Genomic DNA, 24,187 nt, shown 5'->3' with positions numbered 1-24,187 from the left:
AAAACGGACAATTAGACACCGTTACAACTGTACAAGTACACACACGTATGGTGTAATAGTAACATCCTTTTTTTTCTTCTTTTCTCTAAACCAAAGAAATCAAAAATTTTACCTTCCGCGTAAATGTTGGGAAACGCTTTTATGATCAAAATTGTAATTTCCACGTACTTAAATGGTGATATATAAACTCATAAAAATGCCCTTAAGGGTAAGTGAAAAAAAAATATTTGCTCACTCATTAGACTTTCATTTCTATTCATTTAAAAATTATTTTTATTTTCTCCCCATGTAATTGTATTTTTATAACATTTATTTTTAACCCCCCCCCTCTCTCTCTCTCTCTCTCTCTCTCTCTCTCTCTCTCTCTCTATATATATATATATATATATATATATAACGATAATAGCCCAAAGAATATTTCTCAACAGTTTTATAAAACTAGTCACTATTTTATGAGGGAAACGAGCATAATGTAAACGAAGTCTTATTTATGCAATTACTTGTCCTCGACATTTGCACATTTACATATTTATATATATAAAAATTGTAAGAAGAGTATGTATATATATATATATATATACTCTTCTCATCATTTTTCATTAATAAAAAAATGTTTCTGCACGCGTTTTTTAAATTTCATTTAAACAAATCAAGAATCATTTAAAATCAAACGTCAAATGTATGATAATAAAAATATTTTTTGAAAAAAAATTTCCACTGACATTTAGGTTAAATTCATTATATTATAAATTGTCCAGGGATATATCCATTTAAACAAGGAAGTAGAAAAAAACAACGGCTCCCATTAAGAAAATTTATCTCTGCATTTAGTTTTAAACGAAAATAATTGTTACAATTACTTTTAGATAGAAATTTATTTCTTCCTTCTTTTAAACTGAATTTTATTTTATTTTTTTTTCTAAATTTTTATTTCCGCTCATAATTTTTTTCAAAGTAAAAATTTCAATTAATTTATATAGAAAAAAATAAATAATTGTTTCAATTATTTTCTTCTTCATTTTTTTTTCTAACTTAATTTTATTTAGAATTTTTAATTTCCGTACACTCAGAGAAAAAGTTTATTTCACTTAACCAAACTGTTTAATTAACCTATTTTATTTTTCACGATAAAACAATTTTGTTGATTTAAATAAAAATTTGGTTTATTTTAATAAATACGTAAAATTTGTTTGGTTATTGGAAAGAAATTTTTTATTTGAAGTTGTTTGTTTCATTTAACCAAATTTGTGTTTTGAATAGAGAAATATTCTCTATTCAAAACACAAATTTGGTTAAATGAAAATATAAATGGGCGAATCCACGGAACCGTGCGATTTAAACATAAAAATATAAATATTTTTAAATTACAAGCACACTTTTTATTTTTAGATATATATGTTCGAAATTTATTCAAGAACAAAATTTTCTGTGCATGAATCATTTTTATTTACTGCTGAAAGCATTGTAATTAAAAAAGTATATTGAAATTTTGATTGGCAAGATGTCATTTTTGAACTGAAAAATCAAATGAAGACAACTGAAATATGTATAATAATCAATTATATTCTACCCAGTGAGAAATTTCTCACCGGTCCAATATCGGTCCAATATTGGGAGCCAAGAGACCGATCATCGGTCCAATAAAGGCTCCCAATATTGGACCAATATGGGCTGATGCTTGGGATGTAACGGCATCGCCAATCATCGGTTGTCAATATTGGTCCAATATTGGCCGAATATTGGCAACCAAGAGAAAAAAATTTTTTAAATAAATTTTTTTTAATTAAATAATAATAATAAAAAATTAATGTTTATAATTTTTGTTTAATATATTTATTTGTTTAATTATTTATTTTTAATAATTCATGTAAATAATAAATAATTTATTATTTATAAATTATAATTATTTAAAAATGCAGCAGCTATTAGAAAATAGCATTCTGCAAAAAAATTCTATCATTGAAAAATCAATGATAGGCGAGAGAAATCCGCGTCTTTAAATAGATTCGCAGATGATAGACAAGAGATATCCGCGTCATTAAACGGATTCGCAGATATACTCTGGTCTCGCGACGAATCTCTCGATACTTATATACACTGGAGTCGCCGTGTCAGTTGCGAGAACGGTTACAGCGTCCCTCTTGCGGCAGAGATAAGAATTGTCACGTAAACTGCTAAATCGCTTTACCGACCGCCTTATTATACCCGCAGTTTACGTGACAATTCTTATCTCCGCCAAAAGAGGGACGCTGTAACCGTTCTCGCAACTGACACGGCGACTCCAGTGTATATAAGTATCGAGAGATTCGTCGCGAGACCAGAGTATATCTGCGAATCCGTTTAATGACGCGGATATCTCTTGTCTATCATCTGCGAATCTATTTAAAGACGCGGATTTCTCTCGCCTATCATTGATTTTTCAATGATAGAATTTTTTTGCAGAATGCTATTTTCTAATAGCTGCTGCATTTTTAAATAATTATAATTTATAAATAATAAATTATTTATTATTTACATGAATTATTAAAAATAAATAATTAAACAAATAAATATATTAAACAAAAATTATAAACATTAATTTTTTATTATTATTATTTAATTAAAAAAAATTTATTTAAAAAATTTTTTTCTCTTGGTTGCCAATATTCGGCCAATATTGGACCAATATTGACAACCGATGATTGGCGATGCCGTTACATACCAAGCATCAGCCCATATTGGTCCAATATTGGGAGTCAATCAGCGCCCAGCACGGCAACCAATATTGGACCGATATTGGACCGATTAAAGTCTATTGGCAATTTCTCACTGGGTAGTCGATTTTTCTAAGTAGAAAGTTTTTACAAATGTTTTTACCTATTTTTATTTATTTCTTATAATTTACTTCAATAGGAATGATTGTTTATTTGTATATTTATTTTATATTTCTTTTACGAGTTTTAAAGTGCAAACAATAAAATTATAACGTATTTAACCATTCAAAATCTTTATTTTCATAAAATATTCTTAACATTTTACTTTTTAAAACTTTTTTAAATTGAAAATCAAAAGATTATTTGCTTACCATTGTGAAAAATATTTTCTAACCCGTATTTCTAGAAATTGACATTTCTGAATATAAACAAACATATCGACCTTCCAATAATTGAAAACTGATATATTCACACTTATGAGATCGAGTCTTTTAAAGATGAAAATTCCACAACATTTTTATATTTAATATTTTTAAAATGTTTTAATTGGAATACATATTTAGCATTTAGAATCATGAATATTTATAATAATATCTACCGTTCACACAAAGTTTCAACTGATTATTTTTTAAGCTATAAGTGTGCCATTAAAAAAAGTATAAATTTATAATCATTCACGTTTGAAGGTGTAGACATAATTATTGTTTTATTATCTTTATTTTTAAAGGCACACGGTTAAGTAAGGTCTAAATTTATTAATTTTTTCATAAGGAATAAGCTCATTCAAAAAAATTAGAATTGCATTACCGCTGAAAGCACAAAATGAAGAAAACCTTGGGCTTCCTGTTACTGAAAAATGGGAGTAACATTGCTTGAATTGCTGCCATTTAGTTTTAATAAAGGAGCACATATTTCTTTCGATATGGAATAGATTTTAGAATTTTAGAAGAATTATTTACAACTTTTCTTGGACGATTTTAATTTACGCTGAAAAAGTTATACAAGTTTAAGTCGAAGAGAAGCCCAAAGTAACAAATCAAATTTAATTTTTTAAGTACACATATGACTTTTTATTTAACATGAAGATTATACAAATTATGGTTTTATTTGACTATTCTGTTATATATGTTATCTAAGAGACATTGACATTAAAAAACATTATATAATGTTAAAAAAAATTGTTTAAATGAGGAGTAACATGAAATCACACGGTTCCGTGGATTCGCCCAAATAAATAAATATATAAATTTGGTTTAGTTAAATACAGTTTGTTCGACACAACACACAAATTTGTTTGATTCAACCAAATCATTTTATTTGAGTCAAACAAAAATATTTGCTTGTCTCAAAAAGTACATGTGTGAATTTAAAAATGACGATCTCACTTGTCTACAGTCCGCGTTCGCGTCAAAATTATTTGTTAAATCGGTAAATCAAAGAAAAAAATTATAAGTGTCGGTTAAATAAATATTAAATACATTGTGTTCATTGACTTACTGCATATTTAATTTGTACCAGTGAGAAGAATATTTACAAAAAGGTTTTGTGAAGTTTTCAGTTTGTTGTTTCGAATAAACTTTTTTCTGAGTGCACGTATAAAAATCATAATTATAATATGTTTAATGTAATATTTCAAATGTTTTTTTATAATTAAGTAATTTTGTTTATATGAAGAAATACATATATAATATTTTACTTAATTGTTATTTATTTTCCTCTAATAATGTTTGAGTTTCCTAATTTAATATTTTCTAGTACACTGGAGCTTCACTTATTTTCACTAAGTCCAAACAAACTGAAAGGCAAAGTCGCACTTATTTTCACTCTGAAACGTAACATTCAAATTGATTTGATTGGTGGATTATTTAACATCAACCAATGAGAACGCACGGAGAACCTTTTAACTGAAAATAAGTGAGACTGGAAATAGTGAAAATAAGTGCGACTACAAATAAGTGAGACTGAAAATAAGTGAAGCTCCAGTGTATACATATTATTGGTTAATTTATAATTTATTATATGTATAATTTTAAAATATCAATAATTATATAATAAATTATAAATTAACCAATAATATGTACTAGAAAATATTAAATTAGGATATTCAAATATTATTAGAGGAAAATAAATAACAAAATAAGGTAAACAAAAATATTTATTTAAATGAACCAAATACGTTTACTAAAACTATTTATTTGAATCAAACATATCTTTTCTCTTGAAATAAACAAATTTTTTAGTTATATTAAATAAAATTTTTTGGTTAAGTGTAATAACCATTTGGTTAATACAAATAAACGTATTGGAAGAAATTTTTTGGTTGAATCAAACAAACGTTTGGTTGACTGTATAGCAATGCATTTATTTGGTTGATTCAACCAAAATTTGGTTGTTTCGAACAAATTTTTTTCTGAGTGTATTGAATTTTTGTCTGATATATAAAAATCAGGGACTTTCACGAAAAATTCGTGTCGTGTCCGTGTCGGTCCCTGATAAAAATTGTTAAACATTTTTTTACTTTAATAAGGAAATTTAAAATTGGTGCTTTTTTCCGGGACCTAAAGAAACTAGAAGACGTTATTATCTTCAATTGTCTCAGAATATACTTAAATAAATAACCGTAAATCATTTTCTTTTTATCTTTATCGAAGAGATTTTCAATGTGCTTTTTTACAGATAATTTTTTTTAACTATAACTCTGTTTCAGTTAAAATTAATTTCATTTTACTTCTAAGAAACATATACCGTACTTTTATACCTCGTAGACCCTACTTTCATACTCCTAGACCCTACAATTAGAAAAAGAAAAATTTAAAGATTTGTTCAGATTCAATTGAAGCACTTGGGATGAGTAAAAGTGGAATTTTATGTGTTTTACACATCAGTATTTATGAATTTGGAGTACTTTTTGCATTTGCAGTGTTTCAAGTAATGCATTAAAAAATAATTCAAAATTTTCTTTTAGAATGTAGGGTCTACGAGGTTTAAAAGTATGGTATAGGTTTCTTAGAATTAGACCCTCCTTTACTTCTCCAAATGGAAGATTGGACAATTTCCGCCTGTTTTGGGAGTCAAAGTAGGGTCTAATTGTATTAGAATTAGACCCTACTTTACTACTCCTAATACTCAACACACCCTGAAAATTCAGGGTGAAAGTAGGGCTTAAATTTCGACTCGGGATTGTACCAGAATAAGACAGTAGAATTAAGTTCCATTTTGGATCGATGTCAATCTGGCCTTGATGGGGCCAATTCGAGGTTAAATTAAAACGTTTCTTTAATTTCTAATCGAACTCATAAAAATATTGCTGAGCTGATATAATTTGTTAAATAAACAAATCAGAAGTTTTAATTTATTAATTTGATAATATTTTACATACAGTATATGGGTGATTCTACAAAAGAGGGAATTTTGATGTCTGAAGCATGTTTTGTATATTAATTTTGGAAAGAATAATTTTACTTTTAATGGAAATTGTAAATCTTAATGGTTTCTATTATGGCACAGAAAAAAACCGATGAAAAAAAATATGATTTTGCAAAAAATACACATTATAGTGCTAAATTCTCATTCGTCTGGCATGTCCCTTTGGGAGAATGACAGTTCATATTGAGAATAAATATCACTTTTCAAATGTTTTGCGGAAATTTCATACTGAATTAGTAATTTTGAATAGTTGTAGATTACTAATATGAAAATAATTATGACGTTTCTCTATATCTTATTTATAAAATATCTTCGCGAAGTTTGTCCCCTGAATTTTTTATCATTCGTCTGGCAGTGCAAAAAATGTAAAAATTATTAAAAATCAACATTCTGATGAAGTGACTGTTCGTTGTAGTTGTTAATTAAACTAAACTAAATGTGATACCAATCGGGTTTTATTGAATCTTCTAACCTATTAACCAAGATTTCTCAATTTGTGACGGAGATTGTGTTGTGACCAGACAAATTCTCATTCGTCTGGCATACATTTTTTAAAAAAAATATTTTATTTTTTGGTTATTCTATAGACTTATGTTTTGTAGATTATTATTCTCTATAAGATAGTACTGAAGGATTTTTTCATTTAATGTTATTTTTCTATTTTCTTAAACAAAAAATGCCAAATTCTCATTCGTCTGCAGACGAATGAGAATTTGGAATGAATGAATGAGAACCATGGTTCTCATTCGTCTGGCACTTTTGAGATAGGATGTATACTATATCACTAAAAATAGCGTAAAACTAACAATTTTCAACTATTGTTCGATTTTCTGGTCTTAAAATAATCCTAATTAAATTTTCAAGAAATTGCTATAACTGAATTTTCAATTTTCATTTCGCATAAATAATTATATTGACATAAACAAACAAATGGAATAAGTATTTTTTTATATGAATAAAGTTTAGCCCACTAAAATCAAAGTAGTTCTTTATTATTAGACACTTGAACTTACTTTTACAATTCTATGATTTGTGAAATTGTGCTTATAGAAACAAATAGACCATCCGTAATTTGTTATAAACAATTATTAATTAAATTACAACCAAAATTAATTAAACCGATGACTTTTATTGATCCTCGTAAAAATCGTTACTTGGGGGTTTTCGGGGTTGCTGATTAAGAACCTAATGTCAGTTTTTAAAATTTTTCAAATTCAAAATGGCGGATCCAATATGGCCGACGATTTTGGAGAAACTTAACATATTCGTCTGAAAATCGTTACTCGGTGATTTTCTGTTTCGCTTATTACACTGCGAAAACTGGAGAGTCAAATTTAGAGGTTCAAAAAGTGTATGTTTCCTTTGCTTATGAAGAGAGTTAAATAGTCCTTCTAAAATAAATTTTGAATTGATAATGGAAATCTACTTGTATATTCTCTCCCATTATATCTGAGGGTTAAAAGTTGCGCAGAAAATGTGTACGATCTGATGCGCGCGAAATTATTTTTCTGACATTTTATGTATTTAATTTAGGGGTTAGGTTGCCATATTTATTCATTTCGCGCCGGATAAGGAAGGGATTTCTCAAGATGGTTAATTTGTCCCTCTGTTATAAACTCATTTTCCCTCCAAGAGAAATGGCACGAATATCTGTCAATGGTGTATTTGACCATTTAGATTGTTATCCAATAGCTAACTCTCAAATATCAACGATTTGTCCCTCCAGATGTTTAGTCCAATACTCCAGTTTTCTCAGTGTACCAATCCGAGGTCAACTTTTTTCAAATTAACCATTGTTTTTACAATTTTTTTAAACAATTTAATTATGTTTTTTAGTTCTACTACTATATTTATAGTTCATACATGTATAAAAATAAATAAATAAATTTTAAATAATTTTAAATAATCATAATTAATTGATTAATTACAATTTATTATTATTATTATTAATTATTAATTACTTAAATAAATTAAATAAAAATAAATTAATAAATTATTAAAAAGTAAATTCAAAATTAAACTCAACGTTAAAAACTAGAGGTGTATTCAAAGTATTTAGTATTCGATTTTTTCGGGTACTCGATTTCTTTTCAGTCCTCGGAAATTTCCGTATGCATCAAGTATTCCGTATTTTAAATAATCTGGAACTATCTGATTCAAAAGTTGCGAAAATGGTGGTAACTTGTAAATATTGTTAGTTCTAACTTTTCCTCTAGGTTAATAACTTATTTAACGTTTAAATATATTTTACAAAATCAAATTTAATAAAAATCGAACAATTTTGTTAAAATTCATTTAATTAGATTCTTAATCAGCGACCTCAAAAACCCCCGGGTAACGATTTTTAGACGAATACGATCAGTTTTTTCAAAAGTCGTCCGCCATATTGGATCCGCCATTTTGAGTTTTGAAAAACTGACATTGGATTCTTAATCAGCAACCCCGTAAACCCCCGAGTAACCAATTTTATAAAAATCCATTCATTAATTTTTATGTTAATGTGAATTTTCTTGACACGATTTTAATTCTCTGGATAAATTGTTTATAAATAACCATAACTTTTGTAAAATTTAATATTTTGTCTGGCCACTTATGGATGTCTTTATTAGTACCATTAACTTGAAGTTAAAATACTTTTCAGACCTTAAATGAGAAAAAAATGTTGTGTCCAAATTTTCTTGATTTTCGTCCTTCGTTTGTAGAATCACCCATATAATAATTATATTTGATTATATTTAATTGTAAAAATTTTTGAAAAACTGTTTACAGTTTTCGAATGTTCGCCTGATGAGGTCCATCGTTGACGGACGAAAAGCTTTGCGCTTGAGAATAATTTGAATTTAATGTGGATTAAAATACAATAAACAAATCAACATCTTACATAATTATATATATTTCAAACAATACCTACATATTTACTTACGAAATAAATTGGACAGAAAAAATATTTTGTTAAACTCACCTGAAACAAAAAGAAAAGGAAATAGGGTAAGTGCACTATAGTTCCTGCGGCATTCCAGCCAAGATATCTTTTGCATAGAAAAAATAATATTTACAGCAAAGGAATTAAATTAAAAATTTACTAAACTAATTGTTTGTATTCTTAAAAAATTTTTACAACAATTAATAGCCTATAAAATTATAGCATTTGCTTAAATTTAAATAATTAAAAAGAATATCAAAAGCGTCTAATCCTGCGCCCTGATGTGTCAATTGCTGCGCTTCAGTTTCTGCGGCCAAAATAACATGTATTTAGATGTCATTTTGCCCGCAGCAACTAAAGCACATGCATTTTACATGCATGTTTCAGATTCTGCGGTAAGCAGAATTTAAAGTTAAATAATTAAAGTAATTTTATTTTAAATGTACATATATCTTAATAGACTTAATCTCTTGCAAAGTATCAGTAGTGAGAAACATGTGGACCATTCCATTTTTTGACTTCTTCTAAATTTCTAAAGATTCAATATCTTTAAAATTCTTCACCAACCGATTCTTGTATTCTTTACTTTTTTTCTCTTCACGTTTCTGTTAAATTTATGATATGTATTAAGATGTTTAAGAAATATTTAAACAATACTTTATGAACAGCAGATTTTTTATGGAAAAATATTTTTCTATTTAATTTAGCAGTTTTTAAATTTTAATCTGTACAAAATAACTAACTATATTAATTAATTATATTATATCATCCAAAACGTTTTTTTCTCTTAACAAGTTTTGTCAAATTTAACTAATTAAACTGATTAAAAAAAATTTTAGTTATTTCAAAATTTGAAAATGTATTTACTTATAAATAATGTTTTAAACTGACTTACAGAATTATTAAACACATATGTTTAAAGCAATTTCGTATAAAAACTCAAAAAAATTTCAATTAAGTATTTTTCAATGAAAAAATTGTAAATTTACCTATACAATATTTTAAAACATATAATATGTGTATTGAATTATTTTACACATAAATTTTTCAAACACTTTTTTATGAAAAGGTTGTAAATTTACATATTTTTCATACTTATGTAGTTGAAGTTAATCTATACAAAAATTTTTGAAAATTTCAAACACTTTTGTTTGAAAATATTGTAAATTCCCAAATCTTTCAAACACGCGTTTTTGAAATTATTTCATATACAATATTTGTCAATTTTCAATCACTTTTTGTATGAAAGTATTGTAAATTTACAATCTTTTTTAACAGTGTACTCAAAAAAGTGTTCTATTGCCATATTTTACGAATTTCTTTAATTGTAAAATTATTCGAAAACATCAGTAACATATTTTTAAATAAATATTTAATCACTATTATTTTTCCATAGGAATTAAGATTTTCAAAAATTTCAAATTCAAACCTTTTGAAATTCAACATTTTATAATAATAATTAAAGATGACCGAGTGATTAAATCATTACTTTATATTATAAGAATATTGTTACTGCAACAATACTGCAGTAATTACTGCAATAATTTTTATCATTTTAATTCAATTTTAATAAAAAAATAAATATAACAAAAATATAGAATATAAGAAAAATAAATACAACGAAAAATATAGAATATAAAAAAAGAAATGTAATTATAATTGAGGTATTGCTCCAAATTGAATAAGACTTACTGACAATGATTTCAAAAGTGAATATTGAAAGATTTAACTAAACGATTGTAAAGAGATTGGAGTTGAGAGATAGTAACCCATAATTCTTTTATCAAGAGAGAGAAAATGTTTTTTTTTTCTTAACGCGCAACAAGAGTCGATAAGAATTGCACTAATAGGGAGGTGTCATCGCGGACAAAAGGAAAGATTTCGAAAGTCAAGGCTTTATGATGCAACGTATATATATATATATATATATACATACACACGAAAGTGGCGCGGATACCCCTCATGGACCAATAAATATCGAGAATGCAATAAAAAGCCGTTACCGAGAAAAGTAATATTGCGGTCGACCCGAGAGAGAGACGACGTAAACGGATGCTGCTATGGGTTAAGTCCCAAAGTGCGAAAGATCGATGCGCCAAAAAAACTTTTTGTGGCAAGGAGCGCGCGCATTGTGCATTTTTTAAGCCCAGAGATAAAAATAAGTGAAAGAGATAAAAATTACTTTTAATGTCAATCTCAGAGGGAAATATGGTTTAAGACGAATATGTTTCTTGCTGTTAAAAAAATTGGCGAATTATTTCCTTTTTTTGTTATGAAAAAAGTCGATTATTCTAATTGGTAAAATCTGTTTATGTATACCCAGGCGAGAACTGACGCTGGATTCAGGCTTTACGGAACCTTCGTTGAGGCTTGGTCAACATTGATCAAGCCTTGGTGAGACGGCGGAACGAAGGTTGCTTCTAGCTATAGGGTAAGTGTGGGTATTCCTGCGAGTGACACAATTATTGCGATTTTTAAAAAATTATTATTTTCATTTTGAAATACACGCCTAATTTTTTCAAAATAATTACAAAAATTATTTTGAATCTTACTTGATAGAATAGCTCATAAAAATGTACATTCCGACAATTATTTATTTATTTATTTAAATTTGAAATATATTATGACAGAATTCTGTGAAATTATCAAATATGGCAGGTCATGAATACATATTAAAAACCATTGATATTTCCAATATTCACTATAGTATACACGTTTCAGTGTTACTAATCAAAGAAGTACACTTTATTATTTGAAAAATATATTAATTTACCCATATATTATTGATTTTCAATTAATAATACTTAAAACTATATTAGTAGCAGAATTTTTACTGCATGTTAGTATTATTGCGATTTTTAAATACGTTTACTGCGCAACGCATACTAAACATAACCTCTTTTTTGACAACCAGCGCGCTATGCGACACCTGATTTTCTGCAATAATGCTCGCACAATAATTGGTGTTTCCTTGATAAATGTCACACAATATTAATCGCGAGTCAACAATAATACATGTGTTGACAATTAGTTTTTAATTTACTTTTTTAAATACAAATAAGTAACGAAATTTGATTGAGTTTAATGATTTGGAAAATATAATAATTGAACTTTAATTTGTAATTGAAAAAACTGCATTTTATTTTTTCGTAAACTTAGACGAGCTTCGCAAAGTTAACCTACACTAAAAATTCGCAGAAATACCCACACTTACCCTAATGTAACACTTATTTAAGACTGACGCTCCAGTCTTTGTTGTAGATTGGCGTTCAATGTTCAATCAATGCTGCGGAACCCTATAATGCAGGACTGAAACAAGGCTGCTTCCACTGCTCCCAAATTTACGCGTCTCTCGCGCTCATTCAATATAATATGGATATATGAATTGTATATAATAATAATAATAATAGTAATAATTATAATTATAATAGTAATTAATATTATTGTTATTATTTTTATTCATGTTATATGCGTTTGTTTGGAAATAAGTTACTATTATAATAATTATATTATTTTCATATAAATAATATATTACTAACAATAAATGTCATTTGAAATAGTAATATTAAAAAAATAATTTTAGTAAGAGAAAACAATTTTTCTGTTAATCGGTACATTTTTTTCTCGATTTTTCAGCAGACTTTTTAATATTATTTACAAACATATTCACATTTTTTATTCACAACACACAACACACAATTTTATTATTAGATATAACGCTTAAAACAAAGAATGAAAAATATTCGCTCGCATGTGGGATCGAACTCACGCACCCCGCCCCTAACGCATACCGGAAGTCCTAAACGCACGCATTTAAACCGCTCGGCCACAGAAGGCTGGAAGGCACCTCGCCTAATCTACTATTTCAATGCCAGCGCCGTATATTCTGTATATACGGCGCGTCACTCAATATTTGTTCAGCATGGGACACCAATGTTCGTCCCATGCTCGATTCAAGACTCGGTCAATCTTGATACAATATTCACTTTCTTTATTACCGTGTGCACTGAACAATATTAAATATCAATATTTATAAATTATTTATTATTAAAATATTTTTTATGATAATTTTATAAGTTAAATTATATATATTTTTTTTTCTTGTACAGTGTCAAATTATTATTTTCAAAGATTAAGAGTTTCGTTTATCTGAAAAATTATTAGCGAAAAAAATGTTCATTAGGTAGTAATAAATATTTATGCTTAGTAGTTTTACACTAGGATTAACTGTTTAGTAAATATTATCAAAAAACTATTTTTTGGCAAACACGCGCAGCTAAACACAAATAACCTTGAAACTCCAGCATTACCAACTCAACACATACGTTAAACTCTTAAGTTGCGCTAAAGTCTCAAGGTTATTTGTGTTTAATCGCACGCGTTTGACAAAAAATAGTTTTTTGATAATACATATTTACTAAACAGTTAATCCTAGTGTGAAACTACTAGGCATAAATATTTATTAAACCCTAATGAACATTTTTTTTACTGAAAATTTTTCAGACAAACGAAACTCTTGGACTTTGAAAACAATAATTTGACACTGAGCAAGAAAAAAATAATAATTTATATAATTTAACTTTATTTATATAAATATTATATAATTAATAATAATAATTATTATTATTATTATAATAATATTTAATATTTATTTTTAATTTAATAGTTTTTTATAATAATAATAATCATTATTATTAATAAATTAATAATTAATATAAATATTATACACTAAATAAATATTAATATTTATTTACCAATTGATATCTTAATAATAATAATTAATAATAATTTTTAAATAGATACTCCCAGTACTGATCGGGTTCCGAAAGTCAGTACCGACGGTCAGTACTGAGTCAGTACCATGCCGGTGTTTAACTCCGTCCTAACTCCGGACATTTCTACTTGGGCGGGTGCTTGGCGGGTTGAAACCTGCACCGAGCTGGACGCAATTTGCAATAGAATGCCAGTACGAATGTACTTTCGACTCTTTAAAAATTATTAATACAAAAAATGTTTAAAGCATGATGGATTAAATTTATTATTATTAACTTTTATCATAAAAAATAAAAATAGCAAAACTTGTCCAATTTTAAAAGATATTTGTGGTAAGATTTTTAAAAGCGAATTTATAAAAAAAATTATCCCATATAAAAATAAAACTAATTTGAAAACTAGTAACAATTACAATATTCTAAGCATATTCTTATTAATAAATTAATTAATTAATAATTTTTAATTCACTTATTTATTGATTTATTATCAATAAATAAACAAATAAGTAATATTAAATAAATCCAATCAAATTTATTTAATATTACTTATAATTTATTTATAATAAATCAATAAATAAGTAAGTAAATTAAATTAATTAATATATTAATAATGAAATAAATTATATAGTTCTCAGTCGGTAGAATGCCTGTACCGCTCGGGTCAGACGGACGAATGCCAGTACAACGCCGGTTGCGAGGTGGTATAAATTTTGATCCGGCGGTCGGATCAAATCTTGTACCGCGCCTGTACTGCCGACAGTAGGGTTGGTTCCAGAATGGACTCGACGCAAACGCAGTCGCGACGCGTTCCCATTTGATTAGCATTGGGACGCGTCGCGTCTTCGTTGCGTTTTGACTCATTCTGGAACGACCCTAGAAAGACTGTACCGAACGTCGGATCCGACTTTATACCGCGCCAGCAGACATTCTCATCCGAATCGGTACAGACTGCCTGTACTGACATTGACTCTCCAATTCAACCGGCGCGGGCACTAGACGGTTGGACGATCCGGTATTCGTCCGACTTTTCCACCTGGGTATTTCTCTACTTTGAAACACATTTTGGTAATTTACATTTTTGAGTAACCGAATTTTCAGTTTACTCAATTTTCAATTAAGATAATTTTAAGATAGTTAGATAATAAGATAATTTTGTTTTAGATATAATAAGATAGTTTTCGAAAAGGAAAAAAAACAAAGAATAACAAAAAACGAAAAGATAGAAAAGACAAAAAAGAAAAGAAGCAAAAAGAAAAAAAAATTAAAATAGAAACAGAAAGACAGAAAAAAGCAATAAGAAGTGCCTAAAGGAAGAAGACAAGAAAAAGAAAAAAATTGAATCTATAACAATTCTTGAGGCTATGATAAGAAATTAGAGCGTGGATGGATCAGTGCGTATATATAAAAGGAGTATTATATAGTTTATAGATTATGACTATAGATAAATCAACTAGATAAATAGATGTCTATGGTCCAGCCTCTAAGCTATTTCAGAGAGACTACCTTATAACCTATCTATTTATCTTTGTTTTATACCTGCGCTCATGTTATATAGAGAACCAGTCCCGGGACTTGTTGCATCGATTTTCTAATTTATATTTCATGCAAAGTTAGTCCCAATTGCCTCAAAGGCAAAATATTCAAGTTGCGACAACTTTAAACTTCATTCAGCAACATTCTAATCCACTTAACATTATAATCCCGTAATTTATATTTACGAAAATGTGTGTGTTCATGTAAATATATAATAATGAAAATATAATTTATAAGAACAAATAGTGAAAATTAACGATCACTCCGAGTCAAGGAAAATAAAAATAAAAGAAATTCAATTCTTTTTACGTTTCGGCAGCACAGCTGTCCTCTTCAGAACTATAATTTATTATAAAACAAAATTCTTAATTTATAATTTTAATTTTTCTAATTTTTTTTTTTTCGGTAAATATTTTATTTTTAATTTTTTATTGTTAATCAAAAGATTGTAAAAAATTGTAAAAAATCTTTTTTTAATATTTTGTTTTATAATAAATTATAGTTCTGAAGAGGACAGCTGTGCTGCCGAAACGTAAAAAGAATTGACCCAATGGGAAATGCCAGTGTAGTGCCGATGTTCACCACTGGTTTAGTACTCAGACGATTGTTCGGCGTATTATAGCCGAGCCTCGACAATTAGTGCTGGCGCAGTACAGAATTTTTGTTTCGCCAAAGCTTGGACAAGCCACGGCGGCAAGTGCTGGCTGAGTATAGAAAAATTGTTCACAACGCTCTTTGCCAACATTGCTTTTTTGACATAAACTTGAAAAAACTTATAAAAAAGTTTATGAATGTTTATAAATATAAATTTATTGAAAAAAATTAATATTTTACTTTTTGGTTGTTCATTTTTTATTCTTATTAAATTTAATAATAACAATTTAACACAATTGTCTAATTTTGTAAATAATAAATTATTTAAACAAATTAAAATTATAAACAAAATTTAAACTTTAATCTCAATAATAATTTGGTTCCTATTAAAATACTATTATACTTCTTACTATGAATAAAAAATTATTAAAAAATTACCACGTAATTTAAGAATTACGTAAAATGTTAAATGCAATAAGTAAAGTAATTTAATTATTAAAAATTTAGTTTAATTTATTTTATTTCAATTTATTATTTCTAACGTATTCCTATTTTTTTCTCATCTTTGACTCAATAATTGTATGTCTGAATGATACTGAGATATTAATACTTTACTGTACACATGTGTCGTTAGCATAGTGGTCAGAGCGTTAGTCTGTTAGTCCGTAGGTCGTAGGTTCGATTCCCCTCGTCAGCAATTTTGTTTATTTTCATAGGTTTGCGATATTTCTAGATTCCAATCGTTAGGTACTAAAATATGAAAATCTAATGCACACTTACTGTAATTGTTTATTATTTAATTTTTAAATGTTATAAACAATTTTTTTCTACTTCATTTACTATATCCATTGTTAGTCTCCATCTTAAAAAACAATTTCTTTGAGAAGAGAAATATTTTATGAATAATAAATATTTATTAATATTACTTACCATTTAGTTGTTAAATTATTTATAATTATTAATTTACGACTAATTAATAACAATACAGCATTTATTGCGGCAATATTCTCAGCCAGCACTGATCCAGTGCTGCGCCAGCGCTGTCTGGCAGCACTGACAGACAGTACTTCGGCAGCGCCAGACGGCGTTATCATCCCAGTGCCATGCCAGTGCTGGCTCTCAGCCTTGCCGCCAGTGCTGCCAGTGCTGGCGCAGTACTACGCCAGTTGTAAATTTCCCATTGGGGAATTTCTTTTATTTTTATTTTCCTTGACTCGGAGTGATCGTTAATTTTCACTATTTATTAAAATACGACTGAGTGATAGAATCATCTCTACTCTTATAATTTATAAGATTATAAATTTTCATTTTTTCTCCTTTTTTGACAAGGGATAGAGGAGTTTTTTTACGTTTTGTTTTGTAATTCTCGATCATTAATTGAAGTATTAACCATTAATGGAAATATTATACTGATAATAATTCGCTGTTTGACATTTTGATGGTACGGTCATTTTAAGAAATGGTTATTTAACTGAACTGCATTTACTACGAAATATGCCTCAGATATCATGACTTAGTTCGAGGCCTTCAAGTTTTTTTTAACAAAAAACGAGAAAATGGACTCTTAAAAAAACACCCTCGCACTCTTGGAATAAAAAAACGGAAACAATTATTTATTGATAAAGGGAACACACAAGAGAGAAGAAAGTAGCGAAGAATATTCAAGGACATTTGAGATGTTTCGATTACATCCTCAGGAATTGCACCTCCTTAAGAATGAATACCCCATAGGACGACCTTAAACGACCATGGGCATTGCTTGCTCTCTAATGGTACACAGAGAGAAGTAGACGTTGGCCAATGTCGATTATTATTGCGAGAGAGATCCCAATGCAAAAAAGGAGGGCGGTAGGTAGATGAAGGGGGGGATTTTACATTGTATTCACATCGAATTCGCGTATCGCTTGAATCTACAATGTTGCTTTGGTCAATAGTAGCCTCTGGAAGCGCACGCGGTTTTATATACCCTAGAGAAGATTGTACTTCGATGGCCAAGATTACGCCCCGATAGTCGATTTTCCGCTCTTGAAACCTCGCAATTTCAATGGCCATTGCGCCTGCCAACGGGATTATTAATGCGAAATGGGTTAGCCGGCTTCCCCATACGCACACAGACACACGCGCGCGCGCGCGAAGGACATCCGGTTTCTTGTGGTATATGTAACACACTTCAACATCCTGGGGGCGTTTTACAAACATTACATGGGGCCAATAAGGGCTCTATACATAGTGAAAGACGGTTTGCCGCCTTAAGAAATTCCTTCTGCCCAAATAATTTCGTGTCATTCATTTTTATATTACATTTCTGTCTACACTGAGAAAACTGTTTGGTTCCGGCAACAAAATCTTTTATTTTAAATATGTGCAACAAAACCGTTTGGTTGGGCGAACCAAATTTTTTTGTCGAAATTTCCAAAACAAATTTCAACACTAGTTCTTTGGTATAAAGATGTAAATTTATAAATAAAGATTAATAATATTATGAATTGACGTCAATAATATATTGTTGATCTAACTGTTTTTGTTAGATTATGAAAAGAAAGAGAAAAAACAATGTCAACAGTCAGAGTGTGTATGGCATCACGAGCAGACATATTTATTAGAACAGCGCGTGTGCAACAGACCATTCAATCGTATTCTGTAGATTATTTAGTACGGACAACCAAATTTTATTAATCTCAACAAAAAGTGCTCAAGAAAACGATTTTGTTAACAATACATTATTACTTTTCTCAGTGATAGCTTAAGTTGTCCATTTCTTTATTTTCTATATACAATCCTGCTTTTTTTGAAATTGGAAAATAAATTAGATTTTAAAAAGATGGAAAGGTCATTTGTTAGAATCTGAATTTGCTTGTAAATAATTTTCATTTGATAGAATTTACTTCTAGAGAATTTTCATTCGACATAATTTATGCTTAATCGAACAGGGTTGCCACAGGTCAGGAAATTCAGGGAAAAGTCAGGGAGTTTTATTAACAGTACTGAAAAAAATTAAATTTTTAATTCATAAGAAAAGTCTGAATTTTGGTGCCACAAAAAACCTGGACTCATTTTTGTTGCAACTCAAAATGAGCCCATGTTAAACGCCATATAACGTGGCACCACCTACGAGGTTCATTTTTGTTGCACTTCAAATTGAGTAGCGTCGGCTACTCAATTCGAACCTAGGTTTTTTCAGTGTGTCTCTTTTCTTTGCCTTATAAACTATGAAATTACTACGAATTCTCATACGAAACCTTCAATTCTTTTTATTTCTGACAATAATAATTAACTCTCTTTTAGAGTTGCTTTTTAACTTGAAAACTTTTACTTCCATCTCCGGTAACCGTCAACTCCTTAACTTTTTTACAGTGTATAAATTATTTAATGAATAATAATTTTACTTAAATATTCTAAAATTAATTGGATTTTAAAACAGTTGCGTTTACAATTTTCATAAATAGATGAACTTCAAAAGTTTTCCGTAAAAAACATGCAGCTAATAAAAAATTCATTATAGGGTAAGTCCGGGGGAGATGGCCATATGGGAGAGATGGCCAGTTGAAATATTTTACAGAATTTGTTAATAAATATCACTTATTATGGGTTATTCTTCAACCTTTTGTGACTACTAATAAATGTAAACAACAAATTGTTGAAAAATAATGAAAATGTAAGCGTAATCCTTCAACATTTTTTTTGCATGGGTCTAAAATAATTTGAGAATTTCCGATTTTTTATTGCTATATTGTTATTTTTTAACGGATTTTTTAATTTGAAGTTTTATTGAGTAGTGCATAACCCACCCTTCGATATAAACAAAAAATGAATGGAAAAATTATTTTATTTATTCAATATTTTGATGTTTACTTTTGTCATGTATTATTGGGTAAGATGGCCATTAATGACTTTTATTTGAAATTTTTTATGTTAATGTTAAATACTTAATAAATATTAAAGGAAAACAAATTAAAAATGTCTGAGAACAAAATAATTGATCTAATTGACACCAAAGATAGAGATCTATTTTTAGGTTGAGTCGAAAATTACAATCAAACGACATACCGTAAGTGAGGCTAAATTCGCTCATGTAGGGTAAATTCGCTCAACCGATGTCTATTTTTTAAAATTCGATTAACATACTTTTTAGACAGAAATATTTAAGATTTACAATTGTTTTGGTTAATATAAATGCTAAACTTTAATTTAAAATTTATTTGCAGCAAATTCATTGGTAACTTTCAGTAGAAATTATATTTAAAACACAAGTGAATAATTTTCATATTGAACAAGTAGTATGAAAAAGTAGGGAATAAAGCTTTACTTCAAAATTTTTAAGTTGAATACTTCTGAACATTACATTTCCTGTATCTCCAACATGATTTGCATAAAGCACAAAAATTAAAGCAATAAACAGATTCTGCAAAAAATCAATTTAAAAAAAATTTAAATTTGTTGTGTAAATTCGCTCAGGAAATAAATCTACAAAAAAGATGTTTGGGCCTGGATATTTCAAGTATGTTAATTACTTTAATTTATAATTCGATTTTTTTAAATAATAGCACTCTTATAACTGAAAATTAAACGATTTAAAACGGTTTAAGCACTAAACTGTCAAACTTAACCTTGTTTTTTATGGTTATGAGTACGTTTGATTGAATGATTGAATCTAATTACTTATTGATAAAACAATATTAAATATTTATTCCAATAACTTTGTATATTGTTCTTAATTTTTTTCTTTATTGATTCTAAAGAATATTTAGCTTCATTTTTGCAGATTATAATATATTTTGCCAGAATAATAATGGTGAGCGAATTTACCCATCATTTAAAGGTAAAGTCGCTCACAAAAAACGGCTTATAAATAATTTTCTGCAACATATTTTAATTTCTTTATGCAGTAATAGAAAAGATAAAGGATTAAAGATTATATATTTTCAGTGTCAATGTTTATTTTCATCGTTTCCCGAAGTTATTTAAAAAAGAATTGAAAAATTGAGCGAATTTAGCCTCACTTACGGTATTGATTAAAAATTGGATTTAAAATTTTTGGCTACATGAAAACTGCATTGAATCCCATAATAAATGTTCTAAATGTGACCAGAATAAGAGAAAAGTAATTTGAACGATTAAAAATTAAGTTTAAGCTAAAAGTAAAAAATTATATAAACGGAAAAAAATTTCTTATAGAAAACACAAACGTTTTTGTAAAATATACAAATAGGTTAAGTTGTGCTTTATGCAGGCGAGTTTTGTGTTTCCAACAAGCTGGTTTGTGTGTACCACAAACCAATCTGTAATAACACCAAGAAATTAACGCATGCGCAAGAAAATTCAAGTGAACGTCTGCTTGTCGTCTGCTGCGTGACTGTTTAAGCTGTTGAATCATAAGCTGAAGTTTGTGACAAGACTCTGTCTGGTTTGTGTATTTCACAAACTCAGCCGTTTGTGGATACTACAACCGCCGTTCATAGATGGCACAGGAAATCTTGTAATTTTCACAGGAAATTTTTTTCCGTGTAAGCATTGGCCATCTCTCCCGGATATTCCGGGGTGGCCAAATGCACTTTTTACAAAATGTTAATTTTGAGATTGTTTCTATGAAAATATTTGATTTTACTTTTCGTCACTTTAAAGTTGAGTGTTTAATCTCACACGTGTAATATTCCTACATATTTCCTGTAAGTTCCAACAGAAGCTAATACATTTTTTAGTGCATAAAATACCGGCCCTATGTTTTACTTTTCCATTTTTTACCTAAATTTGATATAAAATAAGGGGATGGGAAGAAGAACTCGCCGAGCGCTCGACCGAAAGGGATAGTTCCAGTCAGATAGCAGTGTGTGGCCCAGAGGCGCTCAGTGCTACCGTGCTACCTGACTGATATTATCCATTACATAACCGCGCGCTCGGCGAGTTCTTCTTCCCATCCGCTAAAGCCTCAAATAGTAAAATTTTATTCAAAACTACATGTAACAGCCTATTAATTTTTATTAGTAGACGACTTTGTCTCTAAAGTTTTGAACATTAAAATGAATGACGATATTTTTTAATTTTTTTTAATTTGTATTTTTTTATTAAATTAAATTATTTTGTTTATTAAAATGGTTAATTCTTAACTAGGAAAATGTTGAATTTTAATCATTTGTATTTTCTCCAAATTTGATAAATTATATTATTTGTCTGCAATAACACAAGTCTGCAAAAAAATAAAAATTTCTGTTGTCTGAGATCGAGAAGTCATTTCCCGCAGTATTTGGTTCGCTGAATCCGAATCTGTCAACGAAAACCTCTCATCACGTCAGGATTTTGAGAAAAGTGGGGGTAAATTCCCAAAAATTATGTTTTTCGCAGTTTTCGAAAATTTCTACCGGTTAAATCCGACGTGATAGAGACTTGTCAAAGGAGTCAAATTAAAGGCTGAACCCTGTACTTTAAGAAGATAAAGCGATATTGCTAACAACAAACTAAATTAGCAGTCAAAATTGATTTTGTTAACAGTTGTCAAGTATAAAAATTGACTTACACTGTCCGTAAATACAACTGTTTTAAAAAATAATTGGATTCGCTTAGATTTTATAACTCTGGGGTTTACGGGGTCGCTTATTACAAATACGATGTCAAAATAAAAAGTCTGTGGTTAGATTCATAATCAACGACCACTACACTGCCGTACTACACTGTAAAAAAAGGGAGTTAAATTTTAACTCCCCAGGGGATTCTATAAAAGTCGCACCCATTGGGGAGTTAAATAAAGAGAGTTAAAACTTTGCACCCAAATGCTAACTCCCCAAGGAAAAAATAACTCGCGCGGGTGTTGATGAAGGGAGTTAGTAAATTAACTCTCTTTTGGAGTTGATTTTTAACTCGAAAAATTTCACTCCCAACTCCCGAGTCCGTTAACTCCCTAAATTTTTTACAGTGTACACGGAAAAACCTTTGAGAAGTCTGCCTTCCCACTGTCACAAAATTTCGCTTCTCACTGCATGGAAAGTCTGATCGCCCGCCACTGAGTGCGTAGCATTACCGTTTTCGATAGACAAACTTCCCAAAAAGTTTAGAAAATTACAACTGCCCAATGGGAAATGCCAGTGTAGTGCCGATGTTCACCACTGGCTTAGTACTCAGACGATTGTTCGGCGTAGTCTAGCCGAGCCTCGACAATTAGTGCTGGCGCAGTACAGAATTTTTGTTTCGCCAAAGCTTGGACAAGCCACGGCGGCAAGTGCTGGCTGAGTATAGAAAAATTGTTCACAACGCTCTTTGCCAACATTGCTTTTTTGACATAAACTTGAAAAAAATTATAAAAAAAGTTTATAAATGTTTATAAATATAAATTTATTCAAAAAATTAATATTTTACTTTTCAGTTGTTCATTTTTTATTCTTATTAAATTTAATAATAACAATTTAACACAATTGTCTAATTTTGTAAATAATAAATTATTTAAACAAATTAAAATTATAAACAAAATTTAAACTTTAATCTCAATAATAATTTGGTTCCTATTAAAATACTATTATACTTCTTACTATGAATAAAAAATTATTAATAAATTACCACGTAATTTAAGAATTACGTAAAATGTTAAATGCAATAAGTAAAGTAATTTAATTTAATTATTAAAAATTTAGTTTAATTTATTTGATTTCAATTTATTATTTCTAACGTATCCCTATTTTTTTCTCATCTTTGACTCAATAATTGTATGTCTGAATGATACTGAGATATTAATACTTTACTGTACACATGTGTCGTTAGCATAGTGGTTAGAGCGTTAGTCTGTTAGTCCGTAGGTCGTAGGTTCGATTCCCCTCGTCAGCAATTTTGTTTATTTTCATAGGTTTGCGATATTTCTAGATTCCAATCGTTAGGTACTAAAATATGAAAATCTAATGCACACTTACTGTAATTGTTTATTATTTAATTTTTAAATGTTATAAACAATTTTTTTCTACTTCATTTACTATATCCATTGTTAGTCTCCATCTTTAATACAATTTCTTTAAGAAGAGAAATATTTTATGAATAATAACTATTTATTAATATTATTTACCATTTTGTTGTTAAATTATTTATAATTATGAATTTACGACTAATTAATAACAATACGGCATTTATTGCGGCAATATTCTCAGCCAGCACTGGTCCAGTGCTGTCTGGCAGCACTGACAGACAGTACTTCGGCAGCGCCAGACGGCGTTATCATCCCAGTGCCATGCCAGTGCTGGCTCTCAGCCTTGCCGCCAGTGCTGCCAGTG

The sequence above is a fragment of the Leptopilina heterotoma genome, unplaced genomic scaffold, assembly GCF_015476425.1.
Source record: "Leptopilina heterotoma isolate Lh14 unplaced genomic scaffold, ASM1547642v1 Lhet_18, whole genome shotgun sequence".
In the NCBI taxonomy this organism is placed as follows: domain Eukaryota; kingdom Metazoa; phylum Arthropoda; class Insecta; order Hymenoptera; family Figitidae; genus Leptopilina; species Leptopilina heterotoma.
The sequence above is the reverse complement of the archived record's forward strand: the minus strand, read 5'-3'. Positions refer to the sequence as shown.